This window comes from Mauremys reevesii, linkage group 12, assembly GCF_016161935.1.
Source record: "Mauremys reevesii isolate NIE-2019 linkage group 12, ASM1616193v1, whole genome shotgun sequence".
Taxonomy (NCBI): Eukaryota; Metazoa; Chordata; order Testudines; family Geoemydidae; genus Mauremys; species Mauremys reevesii.
In genome coordinates, this window is record NC_052634.1 from 5,103,800 (window position 1) to 5,125,172 (window position 21,373).

The 21,373-nt window shown below is 44.8% G+C and overlaps 1 protein-coding gene and 1 long non-coding RNA gene across 7 annotated transcripts in view; one reads left to right on the top strand and one right to left on the bottom strand.

The window, feature by feature from the left end:
* LOC120375811 overlaps positions 1-21,373 on the top strand; it is a 371,245-nt gene that overhangs the window by 88,029 nt on the left and 261,843 nt on the right. For 4 of the 6 annotated variants that reach the window (XR_005586801.1, XR_005586799.1, XR_005586800.1 and 1 more), the window contains exons 4-7: positions 15,087-15,196; positions 15,542-15,637; positions 19,715-19,814; positions 20,679-20,994. The gene's annotated coding sequence lies outside the window, so the exon portion shown is untranslated. Of the gene's footprint in view, positions 1-14,727; positions 14,991-15,086; positions 15,197-15,541; positions 15,638-19,714; positions 19,815-20,678; positions 20,995-21,373 lie in introns of those variants that run through there. The other 2 variants (XR_005586796.1, XR_005586795.1) reach the window with 2 other exon arrangements.
* LOC120375813 lies at positions 8,916-14,601 on the bottom strand. The gene is made up of 3 exons (XR_005586820.1): positions 14,441-14,601; positions 11,870-11,978; positions 8,916-9,090 (listed from the first exon to the last, which is right to left on the bottom strand). It is a non-coding gene; the product is annotated as an uncharacterized LOC120375813 (long non-coding RNA).

Consider the following 21,373-nt stretch of genomic DNA (forward strand, 5'->3'; position numbering starts at 1 on the left):
ACAATGGGCTCTCGTGAGACTTCCGGTACTTTCCGAGCTGGGCCACATGGACAGCAGTCTAAGAAGCACTTGGCTGCTTCTTATGTCCAAAACTTGGAGATGAGCAGGTTTTAAAAAAAGCATTAGATTATAATGAGACTCTCCATAGTTGATTATACTGGACTGGGGGAAACAAACCAAATCTAAAGTCTGGAAAGGATATAAATCTTCCTGCTCCAGGGCATAAGCCCGGGACTAATAGGGATTAAGAAATTTTCCCTATGGATAACTTCTTCCATAATTGCCTATCTTAGGGTTTCCTACACTTTTCTCTGAGGCATCTGGTATTACCCAGATGCACACAATGTTGTGGGTGCTTTAATAACACTCTAACCTCGGGGAAGGTTCAGGTTGATTTGATTCTTATTTCAAAGAAAACAAGTTGTTCCTAGCAGCAAAATGGACAAAGTACCTCTAAGTAAAAATGCTGGGCCACAACCTTGGCTGGTGTAAATCAGAATTGCTCCCCTGACTTTCACTAGCGGAGGATCTGGCTTGCTCTCTCCATGTACCTTCGGTGGTGGACAGATCATTCCAAACCGCTAGTTTCCCCTGCGCCCAACATTGTGCTATAATCAAGCTTTCCAAAGCCAGCAATTTTGTAGAAATGTTGCCATAATAAAACAGAGTATCTGAAGATGGCCACCGAGAGCAGAAACACAGAGAGAGAGAGAGAGAGAGGTACTATAGAGACTCACCAGCTCCAGAAATCTGTCAGCTGTTAATTGGCTCTTGTAAACTACGCCTATCAGCCCTGCTGAAGCAAACCAGAATATATGTAATAAAGAGAAATGATGGACTCTTCTCCATACCCTTCATAATTCAAACAATAAGTGCACAGCTTGACCTCGGCGTCGTGTTTAGACAGCAACGTAGGAACTAGTTGCTTGTATTGTGGCTGGCCTGTCCTAGACAGCAAAGGCTGCGTTGCAGTGTCGGCTCTGTACCAGGTTAGCTGCAAAAGGAAATGAAAGGGCTGATTTTTTTGCTCTCGTACATGTTCAATGCAAGTGTAACCTCAGGGGGAGTCACTCCACTGTTATGAGAGAAGAAACTTAGGCCTATTGTCCATTGTGGCCTGTCTTGGAGAAGGGGCTCATGGGATGGGCATCAGCTCAGTGCAGCTGGATCCCAGGTAGCTTTGGTGATATAAAGCCAGCATGATTGACTGAAGGAAACTGTCTGTTGCAAAACACAGGAGGAGAGGGGAAAAATGATATCTTGCCTCTAGTTGAAGCAGCATTGTTACATTAGGAGTTACATCCTGTAGCTTTTAAATGTAACTCGATTAGAACCGTATCTTCTGTATAATGACTGCTGTAACAGACTGCCTTGCGCCGTGATTCGATTAGGGGGTGACCTCAGACCATTTACCAGGGATAATGTGAAGTTGGGGTGCAGACAGGAGGCTTTCGACCACCTGTGCTCTGGAGTCTGAATTAGATTTGCCACAACATGATTGCGTTTGTGTCTCGATCCAACGGTGCTTTCAGTAAATTGCTCTTTACTTCCACTGCCCCCCTCCCGGAGTTGCTGCTGTTTTATTTTCCTCCTGCAGCAGATGGACGTTCAAGAAGCGGTAAAGGAGAGCTTTGAAGCTGGGTTTGTTGGTAAGCAATTCAGCACCAGGACCAGCCAGGAGATGGGGAGGGCAAACATCATTAAAAAGCCCGTGGCATTTCTGCCCCAAGGATAAGAGTGTTAGCCCTATTGGCTTTGAGTACGGAAAATAAGCATTGTTAAAACTCCAAAAATCTCAGGTTTGGGATTTTCACTTTTTTTTTTTAAATGAAACCCCATTTTTTGACAAAAATAGAAATTTTTCACAGAACTCTCCATTGTATTGAGAACCCACTTTCCACTGAGGAAAAACATTTCAAGAGAAATTTTTGGCCTGGCTCTAATGATCTGTATTCCAGTAGCCTCAGTCTGGGCCCAGGGCCCCAGTGTGCTAGATGCTGAACAGACATGTAGTGCAAAAATGAGACCCACTACACGGAGTGTTACTGCAACGCTTTCAACTCTGCTTAGCACAAAAACAGACTCTGCAGTGGTGCCACATGATCATCAGGCAGTCCATGGGCTTTGATATCTGGAGCGACACCAGACAGAGCAGTTCTAAATTGCACTGGTGATTTTTGTACAGGATATAGTGTGATTGCAGGGGAAAGGGGAGTATGGGAAGTGACTGAGTCTTTGCTCACCTGCTAATTGCAAAAATAAATTGCAATAAGCAGGGATGTTTCCTGCACCACAGGAGGCTGGGGGAGCCCTGATGTGAAATGTTCTGTCCTTTCCAGAGCTTAATTTATCAGCAATCAGAGGTCAGGGCTCCCACTTGAGCAAAGCGTACTTTATTCAGGGAAATGCTCTCTGTGACAGCAGGGTGGTACAGCAATATCATACCTCACACAGTTCAAGAGACAACTTTTCTCCAAGCTGTTGAGAGAAGCAAAGCACGGCATTTTAGCATGAGAAAGTAGCTGCTGTGTTTCCCAGGACAAAGCTGAGTTACAAACCATGGTAACGTCCAAGCTATAGGGCTTACTGATTCAAGGTGCACTCAGCCCTTACTCAGTCAAAGCTCCCGTTGATTTCTAGGGGTTTGCCGGAGTGGATATGGCAGACTGAATTCTGCCATTGGAGCCTCACACACCAATTCCCATTGATTTTAATGGGAGTTGCCCACAGATACCTGAGGGTAAAATGTGCCCTCCCCTAAAGGATGGCTAATCCAGCCAGGCAAGCCTTCACCTCAGCTTCAAGTGTACTGTGATCAAAGTGATTTTTGATGAGGGCTACACATAAGGAGCTCACAATATGGCTTATGTCTTATCTACAGTTGTCTTGTTGAAGCACTAGACTGGGACTCAGCAGCTGTGTGGTCAGTCCCTAGCTCTGCCACCATCTTCCTGTGTGACCATGGGCAAGTCACTTAATCTCTCTGTGCCTCAGTTCTCCATCTGCAAAATGCGGCTCCCCCCACACACTCTGTGTATTGTTTGTTTAGACTCTTTGGGGCATGGGCTGCCTCACTGTGTGTTTGTACAGCTCCTAGCACAGTGGTAACCCCACATTGTTTGGGACTTCTGCAATACAAATGACAATATGGGCTTTGGGAATGATTTTATTATTTTGTAGGAGGGTGAGCACTGTGTGATCATCCTTAAGTCCCACACCTGCAGGTAGGATGTGAGCTGAAGCTTACAGCCCAGATGTTATAATGTTCCTTATTCAATCATACACCTTCATATATCTTGCCCTACTTGTTTAGATTAGTTAAGAGCAACTGGCTGCATGCAGAGTATAAACACTTTTCCAATGCAGTTGTTCAATTTCCCTATGGCTGCTGTTCTTTTCTTAAAAACAACACAACCAAACCAAACAAAAAACCCAACCCCAACCATCACGGCTGCTCTAAGCCACTGATTACAGTTTTTAAGTGAAATAATCTCCTTGAAAATCAGTTTAACAAACCAGTCCCATTCAACAGCCAAGAAGAATGGGAACTGTTCCTAGGTTCGCTCCCCAGCAATTAACTAACAAACCATAGCTCCAAGCAGTAAATTTCTTGGGGATTACTGTTCAGTAAAAACATAACTCAAGGGGAAAATGATCCACTGGAAGAAATATAAATTACAGAAGATGCTGTATATGGCCTTTGTGAGTATCTACCCTCAGAATACATTTAATTAAAGAAAATGTGGGAGGGCTTTTTTTTTTTTTTTAAAGACTGAAAAATAATCAGGCAGTAGAATTTGCTTACCCTGCACTATGCTGTAAGGAAATGCTGTTCTCCGGACACAGGGAGTAAACAAAAATCCTTTTCCCCTGTAATGGAGGTCATATCTCCGGGCATCCCTACAGCTTCAATGTTGATCCAATCACCCTCTCTATTTCTCTTAATCAGGGATTTGATTTCTCTTCAGTGTTGCATGCATAATGAGGGAAGAGTTATTTTTAAACAACATTCTCCTTATGCCCAACAACGTGGGCAGTCTAGAGCGTCTGTTCCCAAGCCCATAGTTACTGCTGGAGCCCCTGCTGCTATAATGAATATTCGTTTGTGTTAGGTAGTGCTACAGACCACAAGTTCACACAAGAGACCCCGCCCCAAAACCCGTACAGTGTAAATACACACGACAGACAAATGGTGGCAGGAAGGAAGCAATCTGGGTGCATTTCCTAACTCTGCCCCAGCCTCCCTGTGTGACCTGGGACAAGTCACTCAGTTTCTCCGGGCCCATGTGCGATTCCGTGGGACGGTGATCGATTTCCCAACATCCAAGCAGTGCACACTGTCAAAGAATAACCGCCAGAGCTGAGAGACCTTCAGAACTTTCCTACCCTAGGAAAGGCCTCGGCAAACCTTTTTGGGAGGAATAGGGGAAAGGAACTTGCTCTACAGCTAAACCCTGGTGTGTTGCACTAATCTCCCCTGAAAACAAGAGGCTTATTAGACAGCCCCTTAAGCAGATGACTCACCAGAAGGAAATCAATAGGGACTTGCTGATTGAAATCCCACTGGAAGAAACAAAAGACAGCAGATGTGATTCGCCTTTCACCTAGGCTGGTATAAACCAGGAGTAACTCTGTTGAAGGCAGTGGGGTTACACAGGGGTAAAACCAGTGTGAGAGGTGAAGCAGGCCCCATGCTGGCAGCTCCTGAAGTGGCACCATCTCTACAAGCTTTACTGCCCCTTTCAAGAAGCGGTTTATTGCATGACATAAAAACAAAATATTAGCTCTAAATTTCATAGAAAATTGAGTCCCGGTAGCGCAGAGGGCAGGTCATTCTTGGCTTCCGTTAAAGATGATCGTTTTAGCGTGTCTCTGGCAGTTTTGTGACACCCCGTGTTATATTAGCAAAGCCAATTTGTTAATCTGCTAGTGCCGGCATTAAATATCCCCTTTTGTGCACCGACACCAGATTAATGAGAAGTCAAAACCTAGCTACTGTTTTCCTACTGAAGCCATAAAATGTTGTGTATAATTCATTTGCCCATGTAATGGAAGCTTAGTGGCATATGAAAAGCATAAAATAGAATTTGCAGTAATGTCTTCTTTAAGTCTTAGATACACTTGTACCGTCTCAAAGGTCAATTCAGGCATCACATCAATGGTACAAAGCGCAACTGCCTAAATGATGCAGCCGCATGAGATCTGCTTTACCACTGTAAGTCGGATCAAAGTTTAACCCCCACTCCCTGCCCCATCGCAGCGTAACTCCACCCCCGACAACCCACTCGCTCTATTGTAATAGCTCACTGGACTCCAAATAGGTGTGAAAACCTGGCAGCAACATCCCTCTGATATTTCCATTACTCCAGACAACTGAAGATGTTGAAGTGGTGAGAAGTGACATAATGGGAATAGACCAGTTCTGTCTCAATACTATTTCCTAACGGGATGCTGGCTGCAGGCTCTCTGTTTTCCTTGTTGTTCCTGTTAACTTTCTGAAAGTCTTGGGGTTGGGATGGACTTTGCTGGCAGAGGCTCATCATCTTTACTGCTCAACAACGTGCATATAGTTGTTTTATCAACTAAATAAACCCAGGGTAGACGTAAAACAAAGAGGAGGAGGTATAAGCCTGAAGAAATCCTTCAGCAGATTGACCATGGATCGGCTCCTGGGGGTTTGATGGGTCCACACCCCTCTTTGCCAGTGTTTGGCAGAAGCGGCAGTTGTTGTGGTTTTATATATAGCTCTCTGGACCAAAATGACTTTGACATAGGCAGGCATGATACCTGCTGCAATATGAAGGTTTAGCTGGCAAACATTTGAAACTCAAATGATCCTTCTTGCACTCAAGCTAGCTGTTGAAAACCCACACATCTTCTTTCACAAGCCACCCACCCCCACCGCCAGTAGTAAAGTCTCATGTAGTTTTTCTCTATTTCGCCATCTGTCTCTGATAACTGCCAAGATTCTGTGGATAGACTGTAGTCTGAGTGTATATAAAAAAAATCTAACAGGGAAATCCCACCAGGGAACCTTTGTACAGTGTTATTAAAAGGCTGGTTTTCAATATTCTTTCTCTCTCCTCTCATTTAATCACTGAGTATGCTTCATAAATAAAAGTAGGACATATCCTCATTATTGCCTTGCAAGCATAATGTTTGCTAAATGATATTCTTCCTGCAGATTCCAAGAGGCCCATAAACTACTAGCCCAACCTTGGATTTATTATGGACCAGATAATCCTATTTCATACCATGGTCAATATTAATGCATCAACATTTGCATACTGTTGATTATGCAAAATTATGGGCTACCAAAAGGAAAACTTGTAAGAACTAAAAGATTCTCGGGGGGAACAGGAGTCTGGATAAACAGAATTGGTTGACAATTTTTGTGTGGAAAGTTTCCACGGTTGAAAACTATTGTGTACTCAAAACCAACATTTTTCATATGAAAATGCCAAATCTGATCCCTCCCACCCCCAAAAATGGATTGTCAAAATTAAAACTTGTCTTTTGGATAAGCATTTCAAAATTATATTCATTAAAATGTCACTGTTTCAGCTTTTCATTTGAAAAGAAAACTACATGAGACACCTTTATGTCCAAATGCTGATTCCAGACAACAGTTTGTTTTTTTTTTTTACTTGAAATTTGCTTTTGTTTTTTTTTTAAGTTTGAAACTTCCTTTGGGAGAAACAAAATATTTATTTCAAAGCTTCTTGCAGGAAAAATAATGGTTTTCTGACCAGCTCTAGTAATACAGCCTTTCACTGCTCTTCCTGGCCACAGGAGCAATAAGAGCTACAATTACTTAGCACAAAAAGGCCCAAAGTGTGATAGGTACAAGAAAAACAGCATGCTGGAATCAGACAGATGAGCCAGGCAGTGATGCTGGGAAACACGTATTAGCAATGGGGTCATGTCAATCACCGACAGTTCCGCCCTGTCTTCTCCACTTGGCCAGGATGGTCCTGTAAAAAACCCCCAATGCTTCTCTCCTACAGGACAATCTGTCTCAGGACCCTGACTGGAAAAAGAGGTGATTGGATATTGAAAAGGCAATGGGATGGGAATATGTGACCCATCTTTCTCTCTCAATAGGAGATATAATGGTGCAACAGTTTGAGATTCTTCATGCTTGATCTTGTTAGATGATATTCTTGTCTAACTTGATTATTAAACTGTGATTTGTTCTAATTAGTGTGGGTAAATAATATGAATAGTTTCAATACTCCCCCTCTTCTTCCTTTTTATTTCTGTTTCATTTGATTGAAATCAGCAGCCCTTGACTGACAATAGTGAATCCGACCGGAATTTTTTTTCAAGTTTGTTTTAATTGAGTTGTCTGAAGCTACCAGCAGACTTTCCCGTTGCAATGCTGGGCAGCTAACCTGAGTGATGGATTGTCAAAATTCATAAACCAGAGCCTGGATTTCCCTTAAGCAAACAACTTAGAGTCAGAACAATAGCTCTTTAGTCTTGATGGAGCCAAGCAAAGATAAATATTACCTTGCCGCCAAGCCATTCTCAGATGGACAAGGCTACCAGATAGGTATCTAAGGGCTTGTTCACACCTGAAAACCTACAGCGGTGCAGCTGCACTGTTGTTCCCCATCAGTGTAGACACTTTCTGCACTGATGGGAGAACCCTGGGTAAAGGAAAATCCATCTCCCTGAGAGGCGGTAGCTAAGTCGACAGAAGAATTCTTTTGTTGACCTAGCGTTGTCTACACGGGGGTGTGAGGTCGGCTTAACTATGTCGCTCAGGAGTGTGGATTTGTCACACCGATGAGCTCTGTAGCTGGGTCAAGCTAACTTTACTGTAGACCAGGCCTAACCCTGAAGCTGATCTAACTTGCTCTGTGGGGGGCTGGGCAAACTCTTGCATGAGACCAAACTACTAGGGACCCATAGGTGGCTTTAAGTCCCCTTTGCTCTCGTGAGAATCAAACCCCACATGTTGCCTCCCAGTCTGGAGTGGTGAATCAGAGTATCGTGTTCCCAGAGCTCAGCTAGGGCAAGACGTGAGGATGATCCCACCAGGCAGAGCAGCACTGCTCATCCCAGTTAAGGTGCTTTGATAATGGTATGGAAGCATCTGTGCTGCCTATTCTGGGAGGAGCAGAACAATCCCCGCCTTGACCCTCCTTGCTTTCAATCCATGTTGTGTTGCTTGCTACAGGTCTATACAGTACGTTTTCATCCCAGCGGATCTCCCTCTGTTCGCTTCTTCCTGAGTGTTCTCTCGGAAATCAGGAATCCAAACCTATTTCAGAGCTTTCAAGGGCTGTTAAAATTGTCACACTTGAACAATTCTCCCCTTCGCAGAGGAAATGGCTGGTATTGGTGTAGTGAGCAAAGGAAATTGTGCTAGTGAGAATGCAAGAAGTGAAGCAGAGGAACATTTCAGAACTGAACTGCACCGGTGACACGTAGAACTCTCTTCTGCTTGCATGTGACAAGTGAGATACTACTTTGTGACAGCTACAAAACCATTTCATTTTAGCTCATTGCAAGGGGATCTTTGGTGTAGAAGGAGAAAGGGGCAGAATTTATTGCACATTCTATATTTTAGCTGTGCGCGTGGGAATTTGGGATTCAGGAAATTGTACCAAACGTAGCACTAGCTCATGCCAGGCAGAATGGAGGCCTGGGGTGTGCAAGCTTCCCTCATACAGCTCGGCTGCTGATTGCAGTTCTGGACACTCTGGCCTGTGCCTCAATCCTGACCTGCTGCACCTCCTGCTGTTCCACAGAGCTGGTTGAGATTTTTCTTTTGAAACTCTGATGGCAAAAAATTACATTTTGCCCCCAATATTGAAACCCTGCACAACAAATGTTTGGTTTTTCGGAGATTTCCGGTTTTTTGTCAAAAACAAAAAAATAGAAATTTTGAATGTTGTGATTTATTTATTTATTTTGTTTGGTCTTTCTCCTACCCCTCACCCCCCCTTGTCCTTTTATTCTTTTTTTTTGCTGCTGAATGCAGTCAAATAAACTGGGGTGGTTTTTTTCATTTTTTCATTTTTCCTTTATTCTTTTTGCAATTCTGTAACTCTTCAAAACGTCTCCAGCTTTGGGCAAGGCCTTGAGGCAAAATGAAAAATAAAACTCTGTTACTCTACCACACGGTGACTTGAAAGGTTGCGAAGTTCTGAAAAGTTACAGAATTGGGGGTGAGAGGCCTGGTGAGAAGAAGATGGAAAAGGTAAAAGAAAAAACCCCCAGTCTCACACATCATTCATTCTATTGCATTCCAGGAGAAAAGGGACTATAAAGGAGATTAAAATGATTTTTAAAAAAATCAATGTTGAAACTGAAACATCAAAATGTCTTGCAAAAATGTTTCCCCATTTTTTTTGACCAGCTCTATGATTCCAGACCTCTATCGTTCCAGTCCGCATTCCAGCATCTAGTATTTTAACAATGCACCCCATTCCAACCTGCTTTATCTCACCGGACGAACACATGGCTGTATACATAGTCTCATTTTGTCCCAGTGCTGGAGATGGGCTGCATTGTACTTCCCAGCCTGTCTACCCAGCCTCCTAGATAAACTGAGCACACGCATAGCTCTCTTTGGTGTTGCTTGCTTTGAAATTGTTTGACACTTCACAAGATTTTAGGGGGGCTTTAAAAAAAAACTAATTAGTCTCCTAAATAGCCAATTAAAGTCTCCTGCCTAACTTCCAAGTGCAACCAGCTTTCTTGTCGATAACATTTTCTGCCAAACAATAATAATCATCTGCTTTAAAGTAGAAGCCAAAATGGTTCAATAAACAGCTTTTTCCTCTCCTGTTGCCTTTGGGCCTGATCCAAAACTCACTTTTGTTCAACAAGGCTCCTGTTGACTTCAGTGGACTTTGCATCAGGTCCTTGGTTCTCTTTTCTTCTCTGATCACCCTCTACATTTGCTTTCCCCTCTGGACTTTTCCTCCTTCCCCTGCCCTCTCTATGCTTATGGCCTGTAGATGTTGGCCAGTCGGCAGCAGTCATCATTATTTGTATCATACTGTAAAGCCCCCAACTGTGATACTTCCGAGCCTGACTAAGCCAGAGTTACCTCTGAGGTGGAGCCTGCTTATGCCTGCCAAGTCATCCCTGACCAGAGAGCGTGATGAGTCCTCAGAGGCACTTACGTGCAGGTCCTGGGGTAGGCCCAACACCACTCACTCAGGCTTCAGTCAATCCACAGGCAAGGACCCACCCAAGCAGTGCATACAACAAAGTCCCATCCTCCACAGTCGCTCTGCTGACTGGTTCATAGAGTAAAAGAGTTAATACCAAAAGGAAGCATCTCTATTTTGCCAGCCAGAAAGAAAATCCTTGGGTAAAATATAGGGACATTAATCCTAGACATAAATCCCTGTCTCACTAATACAGCTGGGAAGGTTAGGGGTATTTTCTGCCCATCGTGCAGATTGGTTTTGCTGCTTGAAATCAGCACATCAGAGAAAAAGAGGCAAAATCTAGAATGGCTGGGGCAGGTGGCTGTGTCCTGCAGGAGCTGATCTGGAAATGGGCCATGGAAGGCGTTTTCTTTTCTCTCCCAGGTAGCATATGTGTGTGTTTCTTTAAATCCTGATTCAAGATCATAAGCTGTGCCCCTTCCCCAGCCCCCCAAAAATAGAAAATCAAACAGGAAAAAGCAGCCAAGGTGCAGAAATAGACAGAAAAGAAGCAGTGCTTCATTTTTGCTTCCACCTTTATATGTTATTATCAGTTTCTTCCAGGTATATCTGCAGCCTCCCCCGGGGCCATTGCTGGAGCGACATTAATTTAATTTACTCAGATGCTGCTGTCTGTGGTGTGCTCTAATTTTAGACTGTCTCTCTCTGGATTCTGAATTTGGATGTGAAGAAATGACAATTCTCTTTCTCTCTCCTGTACACACAAGGTGGAAGCTGCTCAGGTTAGGGATGACGGGAACATGTTTCTGACAGAAGTGAGTGAGTACAAGAAATGCTTTTGTGGGTCATAGTTGCCAACCCAGCAGTAGCAGCAGTTGCTGCTTCAGGAATTGGTGCCTGGCAGAGTTGAGCTGAGCTGTGCTGGATTGTCACTGACTCAGGCTCTGAGCCAGACCTTGCTGTAGGACAGGTCACATGGGTGTAAATCAGGATAACTCTACCGAAGTCAATGGCGTTTACTCCAGATTTACACAGTGAAAATGGAGAGCAGACCCTTGTCCTCTGTGTCACAGGCTGAGATTTTAAAAACCACGTACGATGTAAAAAGCCTGAAGACAAGAGAAAGCGCCTAACTCCCTCAAGGCAAATGTGATCCTTAGTATAAAAAGTTCAGCATCTTAAGGCAAATTGTTTCCTGAGAGAGACACCAAGTGTTTTAGGAGTGTGTTACGGGTAGTTGTGTGTTTAGGGATGGGGGGTGGTTGTGTGTGTGTCTAACTGAGTCTGGAAATCAGACGGAGTTCAGACTCTGGAGCAAGTGCAGTGAAGCCTTTGCTACCAGCCCTTCACACTCAGCCATGCTAACACAAAGCTTATTCTTTGTCACTTTAGAGGCGAATACTTATTTTTCATGGCAATTTTTCAGGTAGGAACTAGGCAGGGAAGATGGCGATTTCCTTTAATGGGCTTTTTTTGTACCTAGATGACCACTGGCTTATCTCAATGATAATGAATTGGCCTGATCTGCACTCACCTCTCACTGCAGCCCAGCATGGGCTGTGTCATCAGTAAATGCTATGGACGCAGCAATATATTCATTCAAAGACCACGTGCCATTGGCTAATGCTGTATCTTCATTGCAGAACTGCTGTATTAAGCAGGTTTTCAAGCTGTGATGATTAACAGCCCTTCTGAAAGGGATGACCAGGGCAGGGACTATACAGATATGGTTGTACCTTTGCAATAAAGACTCTTGTTTCTTCCATCCCTTCTGCATTCAGCTGAGTTCAGTCCAGGATTCGGCATTCTGTATTGCTCATTTTTCTCCTCTTCCTTCCCAGGGTGCTTGAGAGAGATTGGAAAGGAGCTGATATCATTAGGGGTAATCACAAAGGTGCAAATTTCTATTAGCTATGAGGCCTACTAAAGAATAACCAGTTTCAGGCCTAAGTGAATTATAGCTCTGGAAGCCGACACTTTCCGCAGGTTTGCCGGTTCCACTTAATGTGTGTTTCCAATAACGTTATTCCATTGCAGGGAGCTTGGGTTAGGAGAGCTTTTGTTGACTATGTTACACAAATTCAATTTGTCATAGTGCTTGGTGTATAAATTAGAAACGAGAGACGCTAGCAAAATTAAATGATAAGCCCTGCGCCAGCTCCCTTCATGGCTGAGATGGGGCTGATAAATCAAACCCCAGAGCAATATCAGCTCAAATAGAATGAAATCAAGATCTAAGTAGGTCAATAAAGAAGCCAATAATCGTGTGGATGGGCATGAAGATCTTGGGTCTCTTTCTCCTGTGCCCTTGTGTCACCATTTACGTGTGAGCAAAAAAATGCCACTAATCAGAATTCTGCATTCCGTGGTGGGAGCCCTTTACAACCTCTGAGCACAGGTGGAAGGTATCAGTTCAGCAAACCATCCCTGCAGAGATGTACGGCGCCCGCTTGTAATTAAACGCTAACTCGACTCAGGTGAATGCAAAGTAGCACAGACAAGGCAGCGGACGAAGCGATGATCTAACTGGAGCCCACACTAACCAGGTGGAGAAGTTTGATTTCAGGGACACGCTTGTTTTGTACTTAGTGGATCAATAGCAATGATTCTTTAGCCACGACGCGATCACATAAGAGAAGTTGCAAGGGAGGTGGGGATTGAGAATGCACAAGTCCTGCAAACTGCACTGGTGATACCATGCCCCGGGACATCCAGAGAAATATTTTCCCCTTCATCCTTGTTCACACAGTGTCCCTGTTTATGTTCTCTAGCTAACAGAATGGGCATGTGAGCCTCCTTAAGAGACCTGGGACCCTGCAGCTTTACCCCATCTGCAGGCTGTGCACCTCGGAAGGGAAGGGTCAGCTTTCTAGGACTCCCCTGGGATCCATAATGAGCTGCCTGATTCCTGGCTAAGGTATAAACTATGATGTCACAGTGGGAAGCTGAATAATGCAATGTGATCAAAGCCCTGGAGGAAGAAACAGTCAGGCAAGTCTGGATTTCAGCTGTTGCATCACCCCCTGTACGACAGTAATTAGCATTTATATATGTTATTTACATATTCAACGCTCTGGATGGACATTAACTGGTTATTAATCTTCCAAATACCCTGGTGAAACATTTATTCCAGCAGGGTTCAATAGGCAGAAATGCCAGCTGTGGCAGGGTAGAAGGTTTTGCTACTGGAGATTTTCAGCAAAGGTTGGATAGGTGGCTGATGAATGGACTGAGTGCATTATTGGAGGTTGGCACATCACTAGGGCAAGTGAGGCTGAGAAGGAATCTTGCATTCTTACCGGGTCAGGGTGATTTGGTTTAGATTCACTAAGGAAATGTTCTCTTAAAATGGGTTTCTTTCTAGAATGACCTTTGGTCCCTGGCTCGTGAACAGTACATGGGGGTCTTTCTCTTCTGCCCTGATGTCCTCATGCATCTCTCATTAGTGTTTAGAAGAGGGATGGGCATTGAATGGAAAACAAACTCCAGACACTGTATGTGACAAAGCCTCTTTTTAATCTCTATGGCATCCTATCCCCATTCAATCAATGTCTAATATGCTAGCACGTTGTAAGACCATATGGAGTCGCTAGATAAACTGAGTATTGCATTGTAATCACACCATCGGTAGCACTCAGAACCACTGTCCACCTTTCTAAAGCTGCCTTCTAGTATGGGCAGCTTTGCTGAGTCCTGAAATGCTCAGTCAAGGCTTGGCTGGAAAAGGCAGCACATAGCAGGCGGAGATCGGTCAGAGCATGGCAGATCAAAGGAAAGGGACTTAATGCTATAACACAAGACGTGATGTAAATGTACATTCCTTATAACAGGAGAGGCACAAGAGTTTGCTAGTAGGGTCTTGGCCGTGAATACATTTGTCATATGCACTTAATGTATGCAGTGCGGTTTAGCTGTGTTGGTCCCACGATATTAGAGAGACTAGGTGGATGAGGTAATATTTATTGGACCAATTTCTGTTGGTGAAAGAGACAAGCTTTCGAGCTTATGCAGAGCTCTTCTTCAGGACTATTACCTCACCCCTTCTGCCTCTCTACCATACGCTTAATGACTCCCAGACACACTGGATAATGCAAAGCAGCATTGGTGTCACATCGTGGTTTTGTCTGTTGCAGTTTTGTTGCAAAGTGGAAAACCGAGCTTCTAATTCAGCAGTAGGATTGAAAGCTCTTCTTCCACAGAAAGCAGTTATTTCTCCTGCCCTCCCCCGGCCCTGGGGAAATGTAGACAGAGAAAAACATGTTCAGACGTTAACGTCAGCTGAATGGGAATAATGGAGAGCTATTTACCTGTATCTGGCTATTATAACCTCTGTGAGCTCAATCCTGCAACAGTCAATGAGAAGTTTTAGCCATCCAGAATCCTGGGAGTTGAAAGCACTCAGGACCTTGCAGGACCAGGCCTTGCATGAGCAAAGACCCAGCTTCACGTGGGAGATATTTGCTCTCAGCTTGTCTGCTCTCTTTCGGCTCATCAAAATTCCCTGATTATGATATAGGCCTACTACCATGGAAATGACGGTAATGTAATAAACCCACCCTGATGACGTCATGCTAGAGGCAAAGTAGGAGGAGTTTGCTGGCAAACAAGGAAGGGAAAAAGTATGGAGTAGATGTAACTGGGTCTGTTGGATTCAATGAGACAATTTACGACAGATGCCTACAGCATGGGAGCAGTGTCCTTGGAGTGGAAGATCGGCCTTGTGGCTAAGGCCCTAGACTAAGACTGGACAGGTCTGCAGTCAGTTACTGGCTCTGGGACTGACTCCCCGAGTGATTGTGGGCAAGTTCCTTCACCTCTCAGTCCACTTGGCTGTAAAATGGGGCTAGTAACATCCGTGTAAGATAGGTTGATGTTGTGAAGCTAAATTAATTACTGATTGTGAGGTATTCAGCTACAGAAGTGTGGCTATGTGTTGCTTTTTGTTCTTCCTAGGAATAGGAGAGGACAGCATGACCGACCCTGGGTCTCCAATTTCCTCATGGACCTGATGAGGTTACTGTGGCTATAGATGACTCTGAGACAAGCAAATTCATCTGTAAAAGGTAATACAGATTTATTTTTCCTCTCAATATTTTTCAATCACATAAAGGATGAAAACTCGCTTTAGACTCTGGGACACTGAGACCTAGCGGAGAACACAGCGTTACTTTTTACAAGGGATTTGATAAATTATTCAGCCATTGTTACATTATGGTGCGGGGTGCGGGGGGGCCGTGCCAGCTTCGTGCAAGAGTGGATGAAGAAGTTTTCCTAATTGACAGTTTATGTAAGGCTTGCAGTAGTTTCTTATGCAGAGTGACACACACACAGCCTCACACAATGCTTTCAATCAAAGCCAGGCTGGGAAACCCAGCCCCACAGACACCTTTCATTTCATGTTTTCTTAGGTTCTTTCAGAGAGAGAGTGATTGACACACAAGCTGAACTCTGAAAGAGAGAGAAAATAGATCCGTGGTCTTTGACTTCAATGCAAAAAGATTAGGGTAAGTAATTTTCTCTTCTATAACCTGGAAGAAAATGAGGAAGGATATCTCTGAGGCTGGATATATGTTACGAAGAGTCTGGCAGACAGATGTTTTAAAAAAAATCCGAAAACCTTGAGACAAAAAACTCAGACAGAAAGGAAAGTGAGAGTTACCTGAAGGGTCAAATCCAGCAGCTTCATTTTCAAAAGCAGCTGTGAGTGGTTTGAGAGAGTTCCCATTTATTTCACAGCATTCGTCTGCTCTGGTACCTGGTGTTACTCCAGACCTTTGGCCTCATTTCCAAATTGGGTTGTAATGATCCATGTCTCTCCTTCTCTCTCACACACACAGATGCATGCACAATGCTGGCCAGCTAACCAATCTATCAGGGGTGATAGGCCACAGAGAGGATGCATGGCCGTTAGCACCAGCAGCACACATCTCCGTGTTTAGATTATGCCTTTTGGCCCAGCGCTGAGGAAGGCACTGTGTAAACAATGCACCAACCTGGGTGTAGCCTTCAGAGGCACTCTGCCACATACACCCTCCCCAGCTTCCCTCTTGCCCCAGGAGGATGATAGTGATTGACTGCAGCAAATTATGATAAACTCTGCAATGACTGGGGCTTAGAAGGTAGACCAAGGCTCCCACCTGTTTCATGTATCATGCATTGGATAATAACATGAAAGGACTCCATGCTTGTAAAACTAAAGTGGCTCTTTATTAAGAGAAGAGTTTAGAGGGCGCTGCATCTGCCACTAGCATTCCAGCCACGTTCACACAGACTGACTTGCTGGTGGCTCTGAGGCTCTGCACAAGATCAGCAAGTTTCTGTACAGATGTACAGGGAGAGGGAAGAGCTAAAAGTCCATAGAGACAAAGGGCGGGTGAGGAAATACCAGCACAGAGAGGGGAAGTGACTTGCCCAAGGTCACATGGGAGATCAGCAAATAGAACCCAGGTTTCCTGACTCCCAGTCCTGTGCCCTAGCTACTAAACCACCCTGCCTATCACTAGCCACTAAACAGTGCTTAGTCCCATTTATTCCTGCACACTCAGACAGACCCATGGGCTGGATAGCCCATGTAATGGTTTACTGAGGGGTTGTGACTCCCCTTTCCTTCCTCCATTCCACAGACACCCCGTCCAAGTCCCAGCCTAGCCCCAAAGAAGCAGCTGCTCTAATGCAGTCCCCGAAGCCAGCATTCAGAATCAGAGATGCAATTCTACAGCTCCGTTCAGTTTAAAGCCCAGCTGCAGCATCTCACTACTCTGCTGTTTCCAGCCACCATGGAGGGGCTGAGATGAAGTACTTAGTGAGAGAAAGAGGAATTCTATTCTCCCCTGCATCCCTTGCAGTGACTAGAGGCCCCCAAGGGGAGTGGTAGTGAGCTGCTGGGATATTCTCATGTCGTTTGAGCCCTGCCTCCAAGTGTACCTATTGTAGCTCATGATGCTTCCCATAGATTTTGTTTTGCCATGAGAAGGAAATGAGGGGAGAGACCTTAATTTGATAACCTACAGATAAATCTAGAAAACTCACAAGGCTGTGAAAGCTCCAAAGGATTACGAAAGTGCTTTGCATACCGCATGCATTACAAGGAGAGGAGAAGATTTGAGAAAACAGGAGTCACGCAGAAGGAAACATTAAGATGTATTTGTCCAAGGTCGGGGAGGGATAGCTCAGGGGGTTGAGCATTGGCCTGCTAAATCCAGGATAGTGAGTTCAATCCTAGAGGGGGCCATTTAGGGATCTGGGGCAAAAATCTGTCTGGGGATTGGTCCTGCTTTGAGCCGGGGGTTGGACTAGATGACCTCCTGAGGTCCCTTCCAACCCTGATATTCTATGATTCTAAGACAACTTGGGATGGAAAAAAAAAGCCAAAGGCAGATTAATGGGCAGAGCAAAGAGGGGATTTGGGAACAACATCAGAGCTGGGAATAACAATCAGAACAGATTGATCTGAAGGACTCATAAGGGGAATGGAGAATGAACCAGCTTTACTCTGGCCACACCAGAGTGCACAACAACTCCGTTTCTGCAGCTATAGCTGTTGTCGTGTTTGCCTGACACGACTGGTCCCTGGTTTGAAGCTGGGCAGAAAGAGCACTGCTTTGGTCAGTGGCCTGTTTTACTGGGAGGTCCGATTAGATGATCTAATAGATTCTAAGGCTGGAGGGGCCTGTATCATCATGGTTTGAAGAAAAGGACAGATTCTGCCCTAACCTGGGGAAAGAAGAACTAGTTGTGACCTAATCAGCTTTGGGTGGACCCTGGAGTTGGGCATCTCAGTTGTCCTACCAGTGTGACGTTGACTCTTCAGCTTCTTGTACTCAGAGAGAGAGAGAGAGGCTCTGACCTGGATCATTCATTCATGTTGTGTGTGAGGTTTTTGTCATATTTCAAATGAAGATTGAGGGGGTTTCTGTGGTCCGGGAAGGATGGATAGACCCCTCAGCTCTGGAGATGTTGGCTCAACACCAGATTTATGGCACAAGTTGAAAGGAAGCATCTCATGCTTCTAACTCTCATTTGTGGGCATTACAAAATTCAGCAGGGGCATGAGCGCTATGCTATGTGTTAGGGTCCCAGGATGGAGCTGAATTGGCAGAACTGTGTGGGAACCAGGACTGGGACAGCAGGGATCACGCTGGGACAGGATGGAGGTGGACTTGCAGAACTGTGTGTGATAAATTAGAGCACAGTGTGTCTGGAGGAAGCCAGCCCTTTATATTCCTCATGCTGATCAGCACTCCATTTCCCCACAAGCTTAATAGGTAAATGACATGCAGATTGAAATCACTGCTGCTCCCTACCCCAGCCAGAGCTGGGAGAAGAATCCGATCTGCCAGAGGGCATCATATCCCCTAAGCAGAGACTGATATGACTCTTCCTGTTAATGGATGGCAGAGTTTCTAATGTGAACTAAAATCCATTCAGGGCTAAATGAGAGTGTGAAAGTTACCGTCTCTCTGCAGCCAACCAGATGCTCCAAAGGCAAATGCTCAGAGCCATTAGCTTCCCAGCTGCTTGGGCACTTTGATTATACAGGAGTGTTTATATCCCCCAGTCCCCCCACTTCTCTGCCTCCCGTTTTTCTCATTGCTGAGACTGGCGCCTCCTTATAAACTGGCTCAGTGGGCTTTTGTCTGCACATCCATCCTCGTTTTGCCTTTTCATATCCCAATCGCTCCTGCTCTGTTGCAACTGCAATGGAGGCTGAGCACACGGAGCCTTTGCTCCAGGGTGCTGTCCCTGTCCCTTGGCAAAGGCTGTACCTTACCCAGGAATGCTCGGCAGGTGCCTCTGCAGCATTCACTCGTCTCCTGCAATCTTGGAGTGGGGCAGGAGGGGCGGCAAGTTGTTCAGACTGAAGGCTGGATCATGCCCCTTGCTGCCTGCTGCAGCTCAAGAGAAACCCAAGCTGCTGTTTGCTGACCTGGTTTTTGCTTCAGCTGACTTTCCCGATTTTAAAGAGACAGTCACACCACAGCAGCTTGATGTAGGTGAGAAGCTGTGAGTGATTATGTGAATATTTGCTGCAAAAGTATTTTTTTTTTAAATCCAGACACAAAAAAACTAGGAAAGTCACCCAATGAGTGACTCCGCAGCTTACGCACTTTCCCCCACCTCCTTAGCAATTACTAATGAATTGCTGCTACCGTTTGCCTCCGTGGACACTCCAAAGAGCTGGGTGTTGGTGTGTGAAGAGTGTGGGATACGTGGGGTGTGAAAGCTGCTCTGAAAAACCTCTGTGGCATCGGAAGTGTCAAGATACCCCTTAGAAGGAAGTTGGAGGCTTACATCCTCTTCCTTGTTGCACCAGCTATGGTGCATGACGATGGAAAGGCCAGTGAGACCGCAGAAGACCACAAATCTCTGTCCCATTTTTTCCCCCTTCCTGGCGGTGATGTTCAGACATAAAAAGGCAAGAGAAGAGACCAAATGAGAGGGGAGAGATTGTATTATGTATAGGGGGAGGGGTTTTTAAATCATTGTCTCTAGTAATGTTACAGACGGAAATATTTTAGGGGCCCTACAGAAACACTTCATATAGCAAACTTCTCATGTGCATTATTCCATTCACTTTGAAGGCTCTTTGTGCTTCAGCAGAATAAATGGAAGATGTCACACCGCTCCATGCAGTGGAAAGCAAGAAGAGATCCTCACAACCATGATGCAAATCACTTACAGGTACTTAGGACATGCCTTCCTTTCAGCAGTCCTGCTGGGATTACTCACCCACTTGAAGTGGGGCACGGGTTTACGGAGCTTGCAGAATGGGGCCCTTAATCATCGCAGGCTTCTTAGATTTTCATAAAGCAAGTGATATAAATTTCACCTGGCTTGAATAATACTGGAATCCACTGGTTAAATGAATAGCTGCAAAGTGGCATCTCCCTGCAAACCCTGTGGGTGCTTCAGAGGGAAGCTTTTTTAGATGATCAGCAGCTTTCATTTAAAGGAGTAAAACCCCCACCATAGCTAACAGGATAGACATACCAGTTGCATAACATGCTGGGTTAGAGTTGCCACAGGGGCTTGTGAAATCGCTGGCTAGAATGGAATCAGATAGGGCAAGTCTCTTGTGTATGGATGCTGTGTGTATCCAGCAGGTCTGCCCATTTGATTAATCAGTCTAATTAATTTAAAAGCCATTCCCTATTACTCCCTCACTGCAGTTGGAGCTGAATGTGCTTCAGACTGACACTGCATTCCAGAATGTGTGCACAGAAATGAACACAGATGTAGATTGAGATGCTAAGATTTTCCAAGGTGCCTAAGGTAAAAATAAATTAATCTCCCAACTCCCATTTACTTTCAATGGGAATTGGGTTCCCAATTAATTTAAACCCTTTTGCCTAAGCCCTCTGGGGCAGGGTTGGTCTCTTTGCTACATGTCTGTACCATGTCAAACACAATGGTCCTTGCTTAGTGCTCCTAGATGCTACTATAATACAAATAACTATTTTTCATCCTAACTGGAATGAGTGTGTTTGTTTGTAGAAGTTATAATAATAATAATAATCCCTGTTCTTACATAGCGCTCTTCATCAGTTGCTCCCAACAGACTTTCCAAAGGAGGCCAGTGTCGTTATGCCCGTTTTACAGATGGAGAAACTGAGGCACAGAGAGGGGAAGTGATTTGCTCAAGATCACCCAGAGCTGGGAATCGGACTCAGTTCTTCCGAGGCCCAGTCTTGGGCTCGAGCCACTAGACAACTAATGGACACCAAAACATTCTCAGCAAGCTGCCCAGGACAAGACTCAAACTTGCAGTATATGGGACCTGTTTGGATTCAAGGGTCACAGCAGATCACTTTGAGAAGCAGAGGATGGCTGAGTTTGCAGGTGTCCAGTTGATCTACACATGGTTAGTATCCTTCCAATTCTGGCATTAATGATATGTTGGAAAAGTGCCAAGTGGCAGCGTCTTACATGTTGTGGGAAGGGGGAGGGGGCAGGAAAGAAGTACGGACAAGGGGAAATCAGTCCAAGGATATTTGCATTTGACAATATGTTTTACTGGCATATTTATGATGTCGCTTTTACCTTTTGGTTTCCCTGTAATTTATCTGTTTAATATTGAGTTAAGAAGCCAGGAGGCAGCGTCTGTCTGTCTGCAGCTCAGAGTGGTCTGGAGATACACTTCCAGTTGAACAATAAGAGGGGAAACTCCTGTGTGTGAGAGAGAGAGCTTTAACACCTCGCAAGGTGCTCATTCGAGATGAGCATCTTTCCTAGCAAAGATA